The following is a 20485-nucleotide window of genomic DNA, read 5'->3' as shown; positions in this document are numbered from 1 at the left end:
AAGTAAGTTCTTACTGTCTTCAAGACAGTAAGAACAATTATAAATGACCAAAACTCAGAAATGGACATTGTTAATGATTTTATATGAGAACTTTTTATGATACAATTGACAAGGAAACTCAGTTATTTCTGTGACACATGAAACAGTTTAATAGCCAGAATATAGACTGTTGATGACCTTGTACCACAGGGTACATACCAAACAAGCCTAATTAGTCAATGAGACTTTGTTCATGATTTAAATCTTGAGGAAGTCTGTTAAAACCTTAGAAAGTTTTAAAGCACCTGTCTAAACAGGACTACAGATCACTACAAAACTCAATTTTTGTTTAACCAAGGTGACAATAAGAGATTCCAAAGGCAAATATGTAGGAGGTTATGTAGTTTTAGCAAAATACAGCTTCTTTAATATTGAGAAGTTTTAACTAAGTAACCAAAGACCTGATAATGACATAACATAGAAAGTGATTTCTGGGCACACAAAAGAGAAAAAATAACCTTTGTTTATATTTTCTTATCAAGAGCAGACCAATGATTCAAGAAAACTTCATCTTTTGAAGAGAGAAAATTTCAATCTTATGCCACTATACTTCTAAAAATCCCTTTATTTTAATCTTAGTCCATCCTAACCACACCTAAAATTCCTTTCCAAAGATTTCCCTTTCATAAACCTTCTACAACTTTCTTTGCATTCAGATTGTCCCAACTCATCTCTCCAAACAACCATCTTATTTAAGACAAAATTACCTTCTTTTACCTTCAACAAAAATACATTCCCATTCCGTATATCTTTCTTACATATCTCCTATGTTTCTACATACAGACTTGCTTCCATTATTTCCATCAGTCTTAACTACATTTAGTAGAGTTTTGCATTTCTAGAAACCTTAGTCTCCAGTGAAAACTAAGTAGTAACGAATTGTCAACTGTCACACCAGAATTCTTTAGATGGCAAATTATTGAATCAGTTAAGCATAAAACATGTTTTGCCAACAGACCTAAATATTTTTAGTTTTTTGCAATAAGAAGTCAAAAGCTCAAACCTACAACCAGTAATCAATTACTTAGCACTTTATCCTATTTGGAAAAGACCTAGATGACCAAAGAATATCATTCCATTTACCATACAAGCAAAAGTTTAAGGTTTCCAGTTACCAAAGACTTTGAAAATGAGACAATTAACCACCATTTTAGTCATCTTTTTGGTAACAAAGTACAACAGAGAAAACATGAGCTTATTTGACCTTTAGTAAACCTCAGTAAAGTAAGTTTTACATTTACTGCTGGTAACCTTAAAGATATGTCTACCTTAATTAAACTGACAAACTTCATTTAGTTCAAATACTGAATTATATTCCACCTGGCTCCTCCCCATTGTCGATTTTTGCCAGAGACACTGGTGGGGAAATCTAGAGTGGGTGGTGTTAGGTCCAGGGAGTGCTCTTCTTGCTCCTTGATGGTAGGGGTAGGAGGAGCCAAGGTGCCTGAGGCCCTGAGGATGGTCTAGAAGTTAGTTCTGCAGTCCACACCCAAGGTTGTGCAGAAAGAAGGGGGAAGAGGGGACAGAAGAGTCAAAGTTGCAAGAAGGCAGAGAAAGGGTTCCCAGGTCCAGAGATTGTCAGCTCCAACAGAGGAGCGAAGGCCATGTTTTCCTGCCAACAAGGGGAAATAGTCCATGTTGAGCCAGAGAAGACAGGGAATTTTCCCCAAAACAAAGGGAGTTTTGGCAGCTGCTTGGGAATATTCCTTAAAGTCCCCATCCCAAGGTAGACTTAACCACAGTTGGTTCCAATTATAGCCATTAATCCAGGAAATGAGTGAGGAAGAAGCCCCTACATCTATTAAGAACAGTGAGAGAGAGGGAGTCAAGAGTCCCCGTTGTCTGGGATGGCCTGTGTTTCCTCCAGCAGCCTGGGTTTACTCAAAGGAGCCCTATTCAGATAATTATCATCCAGTATGGCAGGAGGGAGTTTGCTAGCCAAATACATTCAGGCAAATCCATTCTGCAAGTCCCTTAGATTGGGGTCCTGGTGTAGAGCAATGAAGGCCCAGGTACAAGCAATGGGTACTCTAGATCCATTTATGATTAGCTCTGAAGAGATCTCACTGATAGAGCCCACTGAGTCCACACAGTGGTAAAGATCAGTGCTTTCCTAAATTTTGCAATCCAAATTGTTTCCAGTGGGTTAAAAGGGACCCCGAGGAAGAGTCCTTGGGAACTGAAGAAAAGAGGTCCATTACCTAGAAAATCCCCCTGACTCCCTGGTCGTGTCCCACTTGGGATATGTCAGAGGTTCCTGGTGTCAAAGTGACCAGAGGCGTCCCCTGAACAAAATCGATATGACCATCGCCACTGATCTAGGCCCTGTAGGAGGTAGTCCTGCCTCCCCCCACCTTGCTTCCCCATCATATTCTAGACTATGATGGATGCTTGTGTATGGACTAAAATACCGTGATACTGTGCTTAAAGGTCATGCCATGAAGGTCATGCCTTATTTACCTTGCCTAGGAGGTCATGGCATAGAAGGTCATGCCTTAATTTACTCACCATAAGCTTTGAAGAACCCACTGTTTTTAGCCCCTGGAGAGCACTAGAAAAAATTTACAAGGAGAAATTATCCAATTTTGTAGCTGAAGTATTTAGTAGAGGACACTGACAGAGAACAGTAAAGATAGAAATCCATCATGATCTAAGCAACCTTCCAACACATGTAGTCCTTAGAGCCAACATCCCTAGGAAACAATCCCCTGTACGTATCACTTCCAGATGTAGCCCCCAGTAAGTTGATCCTTACTGGGGTGAAGGGGAGAACGTGGTAGAATTTCCTAGTTGCTGGGAGGAGGGAGTTTTCGTCTTTGTTGGATCTAACTTGAGAAATCAAAGAGATAATTTGGGGAGCCAAAGGAGTCATAGGTTCCCCTTCTTTTTTCTTTAAAAATGTTTGAGGTGCCCTCAGACTGTAACGGGGCCAGGGTGGACCTAACTAGACCCCACATAGTAAGGGAAGCAAGTGACACCTTTTTACCTTGTTTATGGCAACGTTTCAAGTTCTTTCCAATTCCCTCCCATACTTCAAAGTCTAATGTTGCTTGGTCAGGGAAGCATGGTTCTGTTCAATAATAACCTCTAACAAACCCTGAAGTTGGTCCTCTGTTACAGAGGCCCCGCTTACCTTAAGGACCTGTTTCTCAATTATAGTAGCTCTGTTAGCCTTTAAAATTTGCTTTAAGGAAAAATACGACAAAGAAACAACAACAACAATAACAACAAAAAGCAAGGAATACATCATTGACCCAGAATGACCAAAACCAAAGTACTCTTTTGTAAAATTATTGGTTTTTAAAGAGAAAGAAGAAATTCTTTAGACACTCTGGGCATATAGGCAAAAAAAATAAAAAATAAAATAAAGAAGAGATTCTCATCACATTCTTCAATAACAATGCTTTAAGCCAGAAGGAAATTGTATAATATAGGTAAGATACTCAAAGAAAGTACAAACCAAGAATTTATACCCACCCAAATTGACCTTCTATAAAGACCCATTATTACCTTGCAAAAACTCAGTTTTTTCCATGAGCCCTTGCTGAGTTGTCTACTGATAATGAGCTCCAGTCCAACAACATGCCTGGAGAGACATTGCCATAAGGACTTGGTATGTATTTACTCAGAGAAGTAACACTAAATTATAGTTAAAAGAGAAACAAGTTTATAATGCCTATATGCTCTAACAAGATAGTTATAGTATAGTCCCCCAAAGAGGTGGGGAAACTGCACAGTGGATACAAACATTTTTGTATCAATTTTCAGTACTCTAGTTGGGAGCAGCAGTTTTACCATTGTTATTCTGAGATTGTTGCATGTATAAAGTGGCAAATCAGTTATTGTAGAATCTTTCAAATTTTTCATCTCCTGTGTTCTTGGAAACCAAAGTCAAATGTCAGGTGTATGTGTGTGGGGGGGAGTATATATCTATATCTATAGATATATATAGATATATATACCATACCATATATACCAATATATAACAATTATAATTATATATAATAAAATATATATTATATATTTATTAATATAACATGTTATTTATATTAATAGATGATATTATATAGATTAATAGATAATGTTAATATTATCTATATCATATATTATATATCTAATAGATAATATTAACATTATCTATATCTATATTATATAAATATCTATATAAGTATATAGATGAATATCTATTTATTTATCTAAAAATATCTATTTATTTTATTATTAATATCTATTTATTTATATTTATATATTTATAAGTATAATTTATAGATAAATATCTATAAACATGTAGATATTTATAATAGAGATATAGATAATATTAATATGGATTATAGAGTATGTGTATATATACACATACTTTATATATACACATACTCTGCAATCTATATTAATAAATAAATAATAAAATCTATATATTAATAAATATATAATAAAATCTATGTCTGTATTTACATAAAATACCTAATTCTATTCATGAAAAAGACCTAGAAACAATGACCAATCCAGTAGCAGTGAGCATACATAGTGCTCAGTTTATAGTCTTGAAATTCCCTTTTCTATTTAAGAAAATAGAGGGACCTCTTGGAGAACTGATGATTCTAAAAGTGTGGCAGGAAATATAAAAGATGGGTCTGGAATATCTTGTCTTAGCAGGTAACAAGGAAGCCATCAAGGCTATCAAATGGACTTAGAAACCAACCTAATGTTGGTAAAATCTCAGCTGCAAGAAAGACTATAATTGCAATCAATTGAAATGTGCAAATACATTTCAATAAGAGTTCATAAAGATATTTGGCAAAAACGCTAACTGATCACCTTCTGAAGATGGTATGGAAAAAATTATATTCTTAAAAACTATGTAAATAAAACAGAAGAATCAAGTATTTTGTTCTACCTTTCCTATATGAACTGTACCACTGGGTGACCAAATAATAGATTAAGAAAAACATCTTATAAATTATTACAACTGATATAGGAAAACAAAATGACACAATATTGTCATTTTGCAACCCACCATGAACTAGTGTATGCAGTCATTATACACAATAACAGCTAATATCAAAGAAGAGCAAACTCTAGCCACGTATGTACTTCTTGACAAAAGAATATGGAACCACCTATAATCATGCCAGAAGGATGGAAACTGGCTGACTCAGCTGCTAATATGCAGAAAATGCAGAGAGCAAAGTCCATGCTGAATTGGACTGTGAGGATGCAGTAGACAGGATCCAGATTTTGAGAAACTCTATGGGTCAAACAGCATAACAGACAGACTACAAGGAAAAGAAAGAGATACAGAGGCTTAAACACATATTAATTTTTTAAATAGGCAAAATGGGACTATAATGTCTAGGGATGCATATTCAAATAATTAAGCAAGGAAATAATTAATATAAAAGTCAGGCTAGCAATTACCTTTGAGGGGAGAGGCCATGATTGAGATGGGGTACATGGAAGGAGCTTCTGGGGTCACTGGTAAAGTTTTATTTCTTGACCTAGGTGGTGGTTACCAGGATGTTTGTTCCCAAATAATCACTAAGCTAAAAATTTAATTTGTATGATTTTCCACATCTGTGGTTTGTTTTATAATACAAAGTTTTTAAAAGATGAAAACAGAACTACCTACCTCATACTAAATGTGTGTGTGTGTGTGCACGCGTGCGCGCATATACACATTTGAATATCCGACTTCTGGTACATAGTAAGTACTTGACAAATATGAATCCTCTTCGCTGTTAATCCTGTCGAACAGCCTTACTAGTGTGATTTCAGCACCATTGCTAACATTACTAACTTGTGTGACTAATCAAAAATAGTTAATACTCGGGGTGCCTGTGTGGCTCAGTCAGTTGGACAACTGTCTTCAGCTCAGGTCATGATCCTGGAGTCCCAGGATTGATTCCCACATTGGGCTCCCTGCTCAGCAGAAAGTCTGCTTCTCCTCTGACCTGCCCCCTTCTTGTGCTCTCTGTTTCAAAGAAATAAATAAAATCTTTAAAAAATTAATAATTTTTATAAAAATTTAAAAATTAAAATTTAAAACCTTAATCTATTATCACTCTTTGGAGAGAGAGGTTTTCTCCACATCCAGAGTTCTTACAGACCTTTTAATTCTATAAAAATACCCAAGCCTGAAACTTCCCCAGACTTGGCCATGAGCAGAAGCCAACTTACTGTGCCCAAACTTTTCGTTTTCAGGTGGTCCATTCAGTGCTCTGTGGCAAGATGATCATGTTGGGGTCACCACTTGTCAGGAATAGCCAGCAATCCCTGTACCAGTGGACGAAAGATTACTTTAAACTGTGCTGCAGAAGGAAGAGGGCAAGGGGAGTCAACACTCAGAGACAAAGACCCTTTGCTCTTCTTTGCTCCCACTTTTATTGGTCCTTCAGGATAATCATAAATCTTTTACTCTTTTTCAAGCATGTGATGTGTGACAGAGGTCTTCCTGGAACTAGGAGGATCTGACTATGGGAAAGATATGATATGCTAATCTGTGTGTTCTCCATGTTCTCCATGTTCTCTGAGTCCTGCTAAATATAGTCCAAGGGACAATGCATACATCTCTTAGATCACAGGATGGCTGTTTGGCCTAAGAAAGCTTCAGGGAAGGCAACTCCCAGCTGCATTCCTACGGTGGAGTGGTCATCCTACAGTGGAGTGGTCATGCAGGCCTTGGCATTCCAAAGGCCTATGCCCCTCTCCAAAACCTTCCCTGTTCCAGGAGCTTCTGTGTTACATTTTAGCAATTCAGGTATTATGGATGATTTCATGCTCCACATTAACCCCAACAATTCTCTTGCTAGTTCTAATTAGCACTTAAGTTGATTTAGCTTTCTATGTGATTTGCAAATAATAACTGTCTCCTCCTTTCTAATATTTACAATTTATTTTTTATTTTTATCTTATCCCATCTGTTAAAAAGCAATACTAAATAAATTAGTAATAACTAATCTACTTACTTTATTCCTGATTTTGAATTATTCTAGCCTTTCACCTTTCAACATCACATTTTCCATTTCAGACTGATAATTTTAGTTAAGCAAGTTTTCTCCTGTCATAGGTTACGAAGACTCTTATTTTTAGCAACATTTTACTAAATAATTTTTTGCATCTACTAAGAAAACAATATACATATTTTTCCTTTTCAATTTAGCCTAGCTTAGTAAAATGAATTGAAAATGATATCCACCTAAGGATACTAAGCTTTGTTTCAGGGCACAGATATACCTTTTCTTCAGAGATGTAGAAGAATTGGCTTTTAAAAAACAAAATTAAATTTCTGAGAATTTCTTTTTGTTTCCATCATTGTGAAAAATCGGTTGAGTGAGTATAAAATTCTCGAGTCATATTTTTCCCTCAAAATTGAAAGATTGTCTCATAGCAGTTAATATTGTGAAAGGGATGTAATTCATAAATGACTTGTTTCTTCTGCCTAATACTTGTAGGAATTTTTTCCCTTTTGTCTCCAAATTTAAAATATGTTGAGGTTAAGTGTAAGTGCAGTTTATTTTTATTTTGCCTAAATTTGAGTTGATAACTGCTTGCAAGGTGAAAATGCAAGTGTTGACTTGTGGGAAATATTCTCCTCTTCGTATTTTTTACTATTTATCTGTCATTTTTTCTCATGTTTCTACATTGAATAGGCTGGGACTACTCTTCATATTTCTTCTATTTTGTCTTATAATTATTAATTTTTTCCACCAGTTTTGTGATAATTTCTCAAAGATTAGTTGAAGATACTCATAACAGATACATCAATGTGTTTTCAAGTCTGTCTTCCATGTTTGTTACAGTAGCTGTAAATTAACCAGGCATGTGATCTTGCTTCCTTAACTGAGGTGACTTTCCCTATGAAGTACTTCAGATAGGCTCTACTTCATTCGATAGGCTCTTTCAATCAAGCACAGGCTATGAGCACCATGCCAGTACAAGGTACACATCTCAAAGATTTTACTGAGACTGATATTTGTGTGCTACTTCTTGTGTCTGCTGATTACCCCACAATTAAATTGTCCCAAGTCTATGTCATTCCGAAGGAAGGACCAACCAGCCTACTAGTCCTAGTCCCTATAAGCAAAGTAAAGCCTGCCTGGCGAAATCCCTTTGATATTCACAACCTTAATCAGTCTCTCCTTTATCAGATCCTTTAAAAAATTAATTCTTTAATAAGATTCTTCATGGTATTTAGACCTAGTTTTCAGTTTTGATAAGCGATTTCCATTCTTATTATGGCCCTTTGTCAAAGGGGCATGTGGAACAAAGACTGAGGTGACTAACAGACTTGGAACATGTCATCATATGAAAAGAACACCATCATTCTCATAAATATCTCAACATAAAGGAAAAAAAAGAGTAGAGGATTAAAACAAAGCATTCAAAAACTATTAGAAAATAGCAATGGTTTAACATGAGACTACTAAACTCCAAGAAGAGAAAGAGAATAGAACACCAAAACATTTAGAGATCGTGGCTAAAAATTGTCTCAAATGAATGAAAATCAATGCATCACAGATCTGATAAACTCAGAGAACCCGACACTGGATAAACATGAAAACATACACACAGACACATTATGGTCAAACTGATAAAAAGCAAAGATAAAGAGACAATCCTCAAGATAGCCAAAAAGAATATACATAGAGAGAAACAAAGTCATGAATTACACTTGATATTTTGTCAGAGATTACACAAGCCCAAAGATAATAGACTCACATATTTAAAGAACGGAAGGAACAAGACAGTAACAAAACAAATAACAAACAAATAACTGCTGACCTAGAATTGTATATTTAGCAAAAATATCTTTCAATAATAAAGGGGAAATCTTTTTCATAAACTTAAAGCTGAAATAATTATTAGATGTGTACTCAAAAAATTTCCATCTTCCATCAAAAGAAGTATGATACCATTTAGAAATATGGATCTTACATAGAAAAATTAAGAGCAGAGAAATGGCTTTTTAAAAAGGATGCTCTATAAGAAAGATACAGTGTTCAAGCAAAACTATCCACAGAGACCTGGCATGCCAGAAAGGATTGGCATGATATATTCAAGGTAATAAATGAGAAAAATATGCATCCAAGAATGCTCTATCCAGCTTGGCTGTCATTGAAAATAGGAGTGTTAACAAAGCTTCAAGGACAAACAGAAAGTAAAAGAATTTGTGATCACCAAACCAGCCCTAGAGAAACACTGAAAGGTGTTCTCAAAGCAAAGAGAGAACCTAAAAGTAACATCGACCGGAAAAGAGCAGAGATGGGGGGGCTCCTAGGTGGCTCAGTGGGTTAGGCCACTGCCTTCGGCTCAGGTCATGATCTCAGGGTCCTGGGATCGAGTCCCGCATCAGGCTCTCTGCTCAGTGGGGAGACTGCTTCCCTCTCTCTCTCTCTGCCTGCCTCTCTGCCTACTTGCGATCTCTCTCTGTCAAATAAATAAATAAATAATCTTTAAAAAATAAAAGAGCAGAGATGGTATACAGTAGTAGTCATGTTACAGGCAATGCAATGGCACTAAATTCATATCTTTCAATAGTTACCCTAAATGTAAATGGGCTAAATGCCACAATCAAAAGACACAGAGTATCAGATTGGATAAAAAAAGCAAGACCCATTGATATGCTGTCTGCAAGAGACTCATTTTAGACCCAAAGACACCTCCAGATTTAAAGAGAGCATGTGAAAAACCATTTATTACACTAATGGACATCAAAAGAAAGCTGGGGTGGCAATCCTTATATCAGACAAATTAATTAAACCATAGACTGTAATAAGAGATGAGGAAGGACACTAAATCATATTTAAAGTGCCTATCCAAAAAAAAAGATGTAACAGTTATAAGTATTTATGTCTTTCACATGGGAGCAGCCAATTATATAAACTAATTAATAACAAAATCAAAGAAACACATTGACAAGAATACAATAATAGTAGGGGACTTGAACACCTCTCTCACTGAAATGGACAGATCATCTAAGCAAAAGATCAACAAGGAAATAGGACTTTAAATGACACACTGGACCAGATGGACTTCATAGATATATTCAGAACATTCCATCCCAAAGTAACAGAATAAACATTCTTTTGAGTGCACATAGAACATTCTCCAGAATAGATCACATCCTGGGTCACAAACCAGGTTTCAACTGGCACCAAAAGATTGGGATCATTCCTTGCATATTTTCAGACCACAATGCTTTGAAATTTGAACTCAGTCACAAGAGGAAAGTTGGAAAGAACTCAATTACATGGAGGCTAAAGAGCATCCTACTAAACAATGAATGGGTCAACCAGTAAATTAAAGAAGAATTTAAAAAATTCATGGAAACAAATGCAAATGAAAACATAACTGTTCAAAATCTTTGGGATGCAGCAAAGAGAGAAGTATATAGCAATATAAGCCTTGCTCAAGAAACAAGAAAAGCTCAAATACACAATCTAACCCTACACCTAAAGGAGCTGGAGAAAGAACAGCAAAGAAAGCCTAAATCCAGCAGGAGAAGAGAAATAATAATGATCAGAACAGAAATCATTGAAATAGAAACCAAAAGAACAGTAGAATAAATCAACAAAACTAGGAGCCAGATCTTTGAAAGAATTAATAAGATTGATAAAGCCCTGGCCAGATTATCAAAAAGAAAAGAGAAAGGACCCAAATTACTAAAATCATAAATGAAAGAGGAGAGATCACAACCAACACCAAAGAAATACAAACAATTATAAGAACATATTGTGAGCAAATATACACCAGCAAATTTGATAATCTGGAAGAAATGGATGTATTCCTAGAGACTGCTAAACTACCAAAACTGAACCAGGATGAAATAGAAAACCTGAAAAGATCCAAAACCAGTAAGGAAATAGAAGCAGTTGTCAAAAATCTTCCAACAAACAAGAGCCCAGGTTCAGATAGCTTCCCAGGGGAATTCTATCAAACATTTAAAGAATACCTATTCTTCTGAAACTGTTCCAGAAAATAAAAATGGAAGGAAAACTTCCAAAGTCATTTTATGAGGCCAGCATCACCTTGATCACAAAAACAGACAAAGACCCCATCAAAAAGGAGAATTACAGACCAATCTCCTCGATGAACATGGATACAAAAATTCTCACCAAAATACTAATAGGACCCAACAGTATATTAAAAGGATTATTCACCATGACCAAATGGGAGTTATTCCAGGGCTGCAAATTTGGTTCAACATCAGCAAACCAATCAATGTGATGCATGACATTAATAAAAGAAAAGACAAGAATCAAATGATACTTTCAATAGATGCTGAAAAAGCATTTGACAAAGTACAGCATCCTTTCTTGATCAAAACTCTTCAAAGTGTAAGGATAGAGGGTACATACCTCAATATCATAAAAGCCACCTATGAAAAACGCACAGTGAATATCATTCTCAGTGGGCAAAAACTGAGAGCTTCTCCCCTAAGGTCAGGAACATGGCAGCATTGTCCACTATCAACCACTGCTATTCAACATACTACTGGAAGTCCTAGCCTCAGGAATCAGACAGCAACAACAATAACAACAACAACAACAACAAATAAAAGGAATCTGAGTTGGGAGCATTTGGGTGGCTCAGTTGGTTAAGCAACTGCCTTTGGCCCAGGTCATGATCCCAGGGTCCTGGGACCAAGCCCTGCAACAGGCTCCATGCTCAGCAGAGGGCCTGCTTCTCTCTCTCTCTCTGCCAGTTCTACTGCTTGTGCTCTCTTGCTCTTTCACTCTGTCAAATAAATAAATAAAATCTTTTAAAAATAATAAAAATTATATGTGTGTGTGTGTGTGTGTGTGTATTTTAAAAGTACATTCAAATAAGCAAAGTCAAACCCTCACTCTTTGCAGGTGATATGATATTTTATGTGGAAAACCCAAAAGATTCCACCCCAAAACTACTAGAACTCATACAGGAATTCAGTAAAGTGGCAGGATATAAAATTCAATGCACAGAAATCAGTTACATTTCTGTTTATCAGCAATAAGACAGAGAAATTAAGGAGTTGACCCCACTTACAACTGCACCCCAAACCATAAGTTACCTAGGGATAAATCTAACCAAAGAGACAAAGATTCTATACTCAGAAAACTATAAAATACTGATAAAAGAAACTGAGGAAGATGCAAAGAAATGAAAAAATGTTCCATGCTCATGGATTGGAAGAACAAATATTGTTAAAATGTCTAGGCTACCTAGAGCAATCTACACATTTAATGCAATCCCTATCAAAATATCAACTTTTTTCACAGAAATGAAATAATCCTAAAATTTGTATGGAACAAGACCCTGAAGAGCCAGAGGCATTTTGAAAAAGAAAACCAAAGCCAGTGATACCACAATTCTGGACTCCAAGCTCTATTACAAAGTTGTGATCATCAAGACAGTATGGTACTGACACCAAAACAAACACATAGATCAATGAAACAAAATAGAAATGGACCCTCAGCTCAATGGCCAACAATCTTCACCAAAGCAGGAAAGAATATCCAATGGGAAAAAGACAACCTCTTCAACAAATGTGTTGGGAAAATTAGACAACCACATGCTTAAGAATGAAACTGGTCCATTTCCTTACACCATATACAAAAATAGACTCAAAATGGATAAAAGACCTAAGTGTAAGACAGGAATCCATAAAAATCTTTGAGAAGAACACAGGCAGCAACCATTTTGACCTCAGCCACAGCAACTTCTTCCTAGACATATCACCAAAGGCAAGGGAAACAAGGCAAAAGACATACAAATGGCCAACAAACACATGAAAAAGTGTTCAATATTACTCAGCATCAGCGAAAGACAAATTAAAACCACAGTAAGATACCACCTCACGCCAGTCAGAAGGGCTAAAATTAACAAGTCAGGAAATGGCAGACGTTGGTGAGGATGTAGAGAAAGGGGAACTCTCCTACATGTTGGTGAGAACGTGAACTGGTGCAGCCACTCTGGAAAACAGTATGGAAGTTCCTCAACAAGTTGAAAATAGAGCTACCCTATGACCCAGCAGCTGCACTACTGGGTGTTTACAGCAAAGATACAAATGTAGGAATCCCAAGGGGCACATGCACCCCAATGTTTATAACAGCAAGATATCCAGATGTCCTCAGACAGATGAATGGATAAAGTAGAGGTGATACACACACACACACACACACACACACACACACACACACACACAAAATGGAATATTAGGCAGCCATCAAAAAAATGAAATCTTGCTATTTGCAATGATATGGCTAGAGCTAGAGGGTATTATGCCAAGCAAAATAAGTCAATTAAAGAAAGACAATTATCACATGATCTCAGTGATATGTGGAATTTTCCATACAAGGCAGAGTAGCATAGAAGAGAGGAAAAAATGAAACAAGATAAAACCAGAGAGGGAGACAAACCATAAGAGACTCTTAATCTCAGGAAACAAACTGAGGGTTGTTGGAATGGAGGGGGTGGGAGGAATGTTGTAGCTGAGTGATGGACACTGAGGAGGGTATGTATTGTGGTGACCACTGTGTATTGTGTAAGATTGATGAAGCACAGACCTGTACTTCTGAAACAAATAATACATTATATGTTAATAATAATAAAAATTGAAAGATAAACTTCATTTTCATTGTCTTAACAATTATTAACTGTCTAAAGAAAAAACAATGTCTTGCCAGACTCTTAAAATGTAAAAGTAAAATCTATGAAACAATCTCACAACCTATGAGAGAAAGGAAATGAAAGTACATCATTGAAAGTTTACTATGCTATCTGTGAAATAGTATAATATAATTTCACTTTCAACTATTTTAAGTGAAAGATATATATTTCAACCATAGAGCCATCTTGAAAAAATTTAGAAGAGGTACAGCACAGCTAATAAGCCCATAATGGAGAGAAAACTGAATCAAAAAAGCTAGGGAAAGATGGAAAGGGGAACTAAGAATAGATGGAGCAAGTAGAAGAGAAGCAACAATATGTTAAATCTAAGCATATTAATAGTTACATTAATATAAACGGCCTAATGCCCCAATTAAAAGGTAAATATTGTTAGATTGAATTTTTTAAAAAGCAAGACACAACCATATTCTATCTATAAGAATCCACTTTACCGGGATGCCTGGGTGGCTCAGTTGGTTAAGCAGCTGCCTTCGGCTCAGGTCATGATCCCAGCATCCTGGGATCGAGTCCCACATTGGGCTCCTTGCTCAGCGGGGAGCCTGCTTCTCCCTCTGACTCTGTCTGCTACTCTGTCTGCCTGTGATCCCTCTCTCCCTCTCTCCCTCTCTCTGACAAATAAAAAATAAAAATAAAAGAATCTTAAAAAAAAAGAATGCAATATTGTTATAAAAAGAATCCACTTTACCTATAAAGACAGAGACAGATAAAGAGTAAAAGGATGAGAAAAGATAAAGCATGCAGACACAAATCAGAAGAAAGTTAGAGCTGCTGTCATATCAGAAAGACCTTTGCACAAAGAATATTACCAGGCATATATAGGGACATTTCATGATGATATAACAATTGTAAATGTGATTGCACCCAAAAGCAGACCTTCAAAATACAAACAAAACTAAGAAAACTAAAAGAAAAAGTCAAATCCACAATTGTTGGGTATTTCCAAGATCTTGGGTATTTCTAAGATCTTCTCTTAGTAATTCATAAAGCAATAGAAAATCAGTGAGAATAGAGAAGACCTGAACAACATTATCAACTAACTTCATCAAACTGATATTTATTGGCTCTTCCATTCAACAAAAGAATGACATATTTTATTTTCTAGTGGTATGGAACATTTGCTAAGGTAGGCTACACTATGGGCCTTAAGACGAATCTGGACAGATTTTTAAAAATTTAAATCATTCAGGGTGGCTCTGTCAGTTAAGCATCTGCCTTCAGCTCAGGTCATGGTCCCAGGGTCCTTGGACCCCCATAAGGTTCCCCACTCAGCAGGGAGTCTGCTTCTCCCTCTTCCTCTCTCCTTGCTTGTGCTCTTGCTCTTTCTCCCTATCTCTTTCAAATGAATAAATAAAAAATCTTTAAGGGGTGCCTGGGTGGCTCAGTCATTAAATGTCTGCCTTTGTCTCAGGTCATGATCACGGGGTCCTGGGATCGAACCCCTCATAGGGCTCCCTGCTTGGTGGGAAGCCTGCTTCTCCCTTTCCCACTCCTCCTGCTTGTGTTCCCACTCTCACTGTCTCTCTATCAAATAAAATAAAATAAAATAAAATAAAATAATAATAAAATAAAATTTAAATTATACAAAATACAATTTCTGGCCATAATGAAATTAAACTATGGCAATAACAGAAATATATCTAGAAAATACCCCAGTATTTAAGGATAACAAAATTGGTTTCTCATAAGTCTCTCAAATTTATCCTTTTTCTCCTTAAATCTAAATCTATTTTGGGATTTTTGTCTCAGAGGACATCATCAGCTTCCCATGCTCTAAGACATTAAATTTTTCTGTTTTTATTTTTTTCTTTTTAACCCCCAACTCCTCTGTCAAACACAGACTCATCTGTTGACAGATTTGTGATACTACCTCTGCAAAGTCTCTATTTCACAATCCCACTTAGCCCCAGTTCAGGTTCTTATTACCTCCCCCATGGCTATTCCATCAGCTCTCCAAACAACCTTCTTTCATTTACTCCTTCAACCCAGTCTTAAACAAGTGTTATCTTCCTAAAACAGGATTTCCAATGAAGTGTGCACAATGATCTGTTAATCCTTTTAGATACACTATCACAAAATATTTCTGTGACCAAAAATATTTTGAAAACATAGCTTATTACATCTGTCTCTTTGAGCCTCACAATACCTCTTGGCACATTAAGATTATTTGAAGTATTGCAATTAAAAAAAAAAACCTGTTTAACTTTGCTTAACCTAGCATGTTCCAAATTTGTTTGGAAATTAAGTTCTGGGTTTTCTTCATATAATACTTAGCAATAATCTAAGAATAAGTGTTTAAAAGAATGTTCTTCAGCAAATACTTTCCAAAATCACAACAAAACTTCACTTTCCCCCTCCTTTAAAAATATGATGTTTAGAACTGGTTATGAAATGACACCCAAGATCTGTGGCCTAGCTGCAAGGTCTTTCATGGTCTGGCTTCAACCTTCCCTTTGAGCTGGTCTTCCTTATATACCTCCATGCTCAGTCCACTGAATCATTCATGACTCAGCCATTCTGGACTAAGGCCCATGACTCAAAAAAACCTAGTACTTTCCTACTGTTCATCTTGTTTTTTCCCCAGTGTTCACCATTTAAGTCCACCTGTCCTTCTATACCCAGCACAAATGCAGCATCATCTATGATGAGATGTCATTCATTTATCCAGAAAACATTAATAAATATATACAAAGTACTAGGTACTAGGGTCTATTCCAAGAAGGCTCCAGTTGGACATAAACTTTCCAAAATAATTCAACAGCAAGCTCTGCCTATATTACATCTGTGCTTATATTTTATGTATATTAAAGCACTGATCAACAGCTGATTCTCAAACCACTAAGTGCTCTCCTGCCAAAGGCTTACAATGGCTAGTCCCTCTCCTGGACTACTGTCCCAGGAATCTCTACGGCCACTTCCTTACTTCTTCAAGTCTTGATACAAATGGGATCTTCTCCATGAGGCCTTTCTACACCATTCTTTAAAATTGTAGCTGCCCTTCTCTCTTTTTTACCTTACTTTTCTCCATAATATTTACCACATGTTATAACAGAACTTTTGCATATCTCTGTGTTGTTAACTTCATAATCACAGGGACCTTTATCTATCTCATTCACTGCTATATGCTTAGTACCTAGAACAATGCTCACTACTTAGTAGATGTGATGGCTAATTTTATAAAAGTCTCAACTTGGCTAAACCATAGTAACCAGATATTTGGTCAAACACCAGTCCAGATGTCACCATGAAGGCCCTTTTTGATGAGATTAATATTTAATTCAGTAGATTTTTTGGGTAAAGTAGATGAGCCTTCATAATGTGGGTGGGCCTCATTCAATCAGCTAAAGGCCATAAGAGAAAATAAAAACCTGAGCTCCCCTTAAGAAAAAGGAATTCTGCCTTCAGACTGCATTCCAGCTTTTCTGGATTTCCAGGCTGCTCTCCTATTTCACTGATTTCAGACTTGCCGGAACTCACAATCTCGTGAGCCAATTCCTTAAAATTAATCTATCTATGGATATAGATATTTATATCCATCTGTGTCTCTAACTATCATCCATTTATCTATCTATCATCTATCTTTCTATCAAGAGAGAGAGAGTCTACTGATTCTCTTTTTCTGGGGACCTCTACTACAGCAGGAACTCAGTAAATATTTGTAGAATGAATAGATGATTTATCATTAGTTACATACAGATTAGACTCTAAGCTCATAAAAGTGGGTATAGCTTATATATCCTTCATTTGTTTTGTGCCTAGCACCATTTTTCATTCATTCATTCAACATATATTTGTTGATTACTGATCTAGTTCCAGGCATGAAGCCCATGCCACATACATGCCTTGTACTTCTCTACTTCTGGATTTATCATCCCGCCAACCCCATTCACTTATTTAATTCTACCTATCCTTCAAAATCCAGTTCAAATACAACATCTTCTATGAATAGGAAGCCATTCATCTATTCAGCAAACATTAATTAAATGTCTACTATGTACCAAGTGCTGGGTTATGTTTGTTGAATAAACATATGAACTTCTAAAAAGAAAGTGTTACATAAAGAGAAAGTAGGCATGATTTAAAAAAAAACTTATTGAAGCTGAACTTGTTAGTATGAGAGTCTATACATTGATAGTATCGCAAACAGCAAAAATACATTTGTCAATTGATTGGAATCACTTGAGTCATGTGAAATGTAGTCTCCAGCCAGCCAAAGGACCACAGCACTGGAACATTTAGTACAAGAAAGTAGCACATTCATATGAAATCAGAGGGTCAAGCAAATGCAGGAGGTAAGAAGCAGATAAGCTCAAATGGTAGTACAGTAGGTTGGGTTAATAAAGAAGAAAATGGTAAAGGATTTGCAAAGGAACATCAATTTTGCACCTTATCTATATTTTTCCATCTATCAAAAGTGATCAGTCCAGGTTTAGCACCAGCACTAGCAAGCTAAAGCTTTCTGTATAAGGTAAAAAGCAGTCTTCTTGGCTCCCGTCTTGCACTGAAATGATATATGAGGATAAAAGAGATTGACAGCTTGGAAAGGTCACTTGTCCAGTCAGCCCAGCACACCTCATCTTGCTTCCATGTCATAATAAACTTCATTTGCAGACCCTGTCTGAAAGCATATCCATATGCCTTGGATGCTCTGGGAATAGAAAGGTCATGTTGGACCTGAGTACCTCTCGGTCACGTGTGGGTGCTCCTGGTCTCCACTGACTTGCATATATTTGTATTTAAAGCCACAAGCAAGTAAGTTTCCATCTCTTATTCAGCCTGTCATCCTCGGTCTGAATCATAAATTATATATATATTTTTTTTTTCATTTTACAGTCAGAAAAATCTCCTCTGCAATGATAATAAAATCAGTGGACCAGATTCTGCCCTTCGTTACTTATGTACAAATCCTGCTGAGGTCAGCAAAACTTAAGGGCATGCAACTTTGGACAGAATGTACTCCAACTTTTTTTTTTTCCTTGCTGGATTTTTATTACTTGACATCTTTCTGATTCCTCTGGATTGCACAATAAGGGAAGGGTGGCCCAGTTTGGGTAAAATAAAAAATGACCCAAACCACTGACCTAAATCCTGTCTTTGAAATTTAAAATTACATTTACTAGGAAGGAAAATAGTTTTTTGAGTGTGGGTGGTTTTCTTTTTCAAAACCCATTTTCAAATGTTGACCTCCTGAATGTTATCATACCAGTTTGGATTGGAAAACAGAAGGGTAGGTAAACATTTTTTTAAGCTTGGTGGGGGGAGGTCATCCTTTCTGAATTCATTATCTGCAAAGAAGCAGGAAATACCAAGAGCTTTTTTTTTTTCCAAAAGATTTCCTAGTCACATTGCCAGATTTGACTCCAAAAGTAAATTGTCCAATTTTGTGCAATATTGAGACTTTTTGTCTTCCCTTCTTTCAAAGGTGAACTTAGGTAGTGAAGAAGCAAAGAGAGGGAAGCTTTGCTTGAGGAACGAGATAAGGGATGGAGGTGATGAATTCTTCTGTGCACAAATAAAGGGGCCACATGCATAGTTTCAACACAGATGACAGCCCTCATGATTTGATGTAATGACGCAAAGACTACCCTACCATAAACCTTGCAGCTTACCATAAACCTCCCCTTGAGATGCTTACTGATGTCAACCTTTTACAATAAGATGCCATCTCTAGACGCACTCTGTAAAATATTTGGCATCTAGGACTCCAGCTCATAATAGCCCATATCCTCAGTTATTTACCAATTCTCTATCTGAGATTAGGGGAACACGACACAGGCAAATTTTGATAAGAAAGAAGAAGGATAGATGTAATAATGGAGGAAGGAAAGATTTGAAGCAAAGCCCTCCTTACATTACATTAACACTATCCCACTGTTTTGTCATTCTTTGTATTTATAACTAATCCCTGACCTAAACTGGTCTCCTTAAAATTGGAGGCTCTGGCTCATTTATGTTTGTCAGTACCTGGCATTGGGCCTGATATCATGGAAGCCATTTAACACAGTGCTTTGATTTTACAGTCCTGGGCTTGAGTTCAAATTTTACCAATTACAAGTTATATGACTTTCGATAAAATATAGCACTTCCTTAAGCCTAATCTATAAAATGGGCATAGTAATTCCTTCCTCCAAATATTCTTTTCAGAACAAAGTAAGATATACTTTTAAGTGCTTTTCACAATGCTTGGCACAGAGTTTGCACTTAATAAAAACCATAATTATTACTAGACATTCAAGAAGTTTTTTGGATGAATGAATAACCCAATCAATGGATCAACCCCAAATTAAGAATTAACAGGGAAGCAGCAGGAGAATGTGGAAGCTTTGTCATAGGGAGACATTTAAAGGTTCGGAGTGGGGAGTGCCTAATGCAGACATGAAACAATGAACTTCAATCTTTGGTTTCAGCACATTTTCGAAAACTCATCACATTTGGTCAGACACTTGAATAGAATAAAAGTCCCAGAATAGCACTAAACTAGCAATAATTTAGAATACCAGTGTTTCACAGTGCCAATACTATGCACTGGTAATCTTTCAGCCCTGGGTAGCTACCTAAGTAAACTATGTGCTTTTTTAAATTCTTGTAGAGCAAAGTCGCCATATGTTCTAGGAAACATGTACTCTCTTTCCTGCTGATATGGTGTTTATTGGGCCTCTGACCTCATTCCGGTCATGTTATGCCTCCTGGTACATCATAAAAAGTAACATTATGGAGACCTTACTATGCACTCAGCACACTTCTAAGTACTTTACGTGAATCAATGTATTCAATTCTCACAACT

This window comes from Meles meles, chromosome 6 (genome assembly GCF_922984935.1).
Source record: "Meles meles chromosome 6, mMelMel3.1 paternal haplotype, whole genome shotgun sequence".
Classification (NCBI taxonomy): domain Eukaryota; kingdom Metazoa; phylum Chordata; class Mammalia; order Carnivora; family Mustelidae; genus Meles; species Meles meles.
This window is presented reverse-complemented; position numbering follows the sequence as displayed.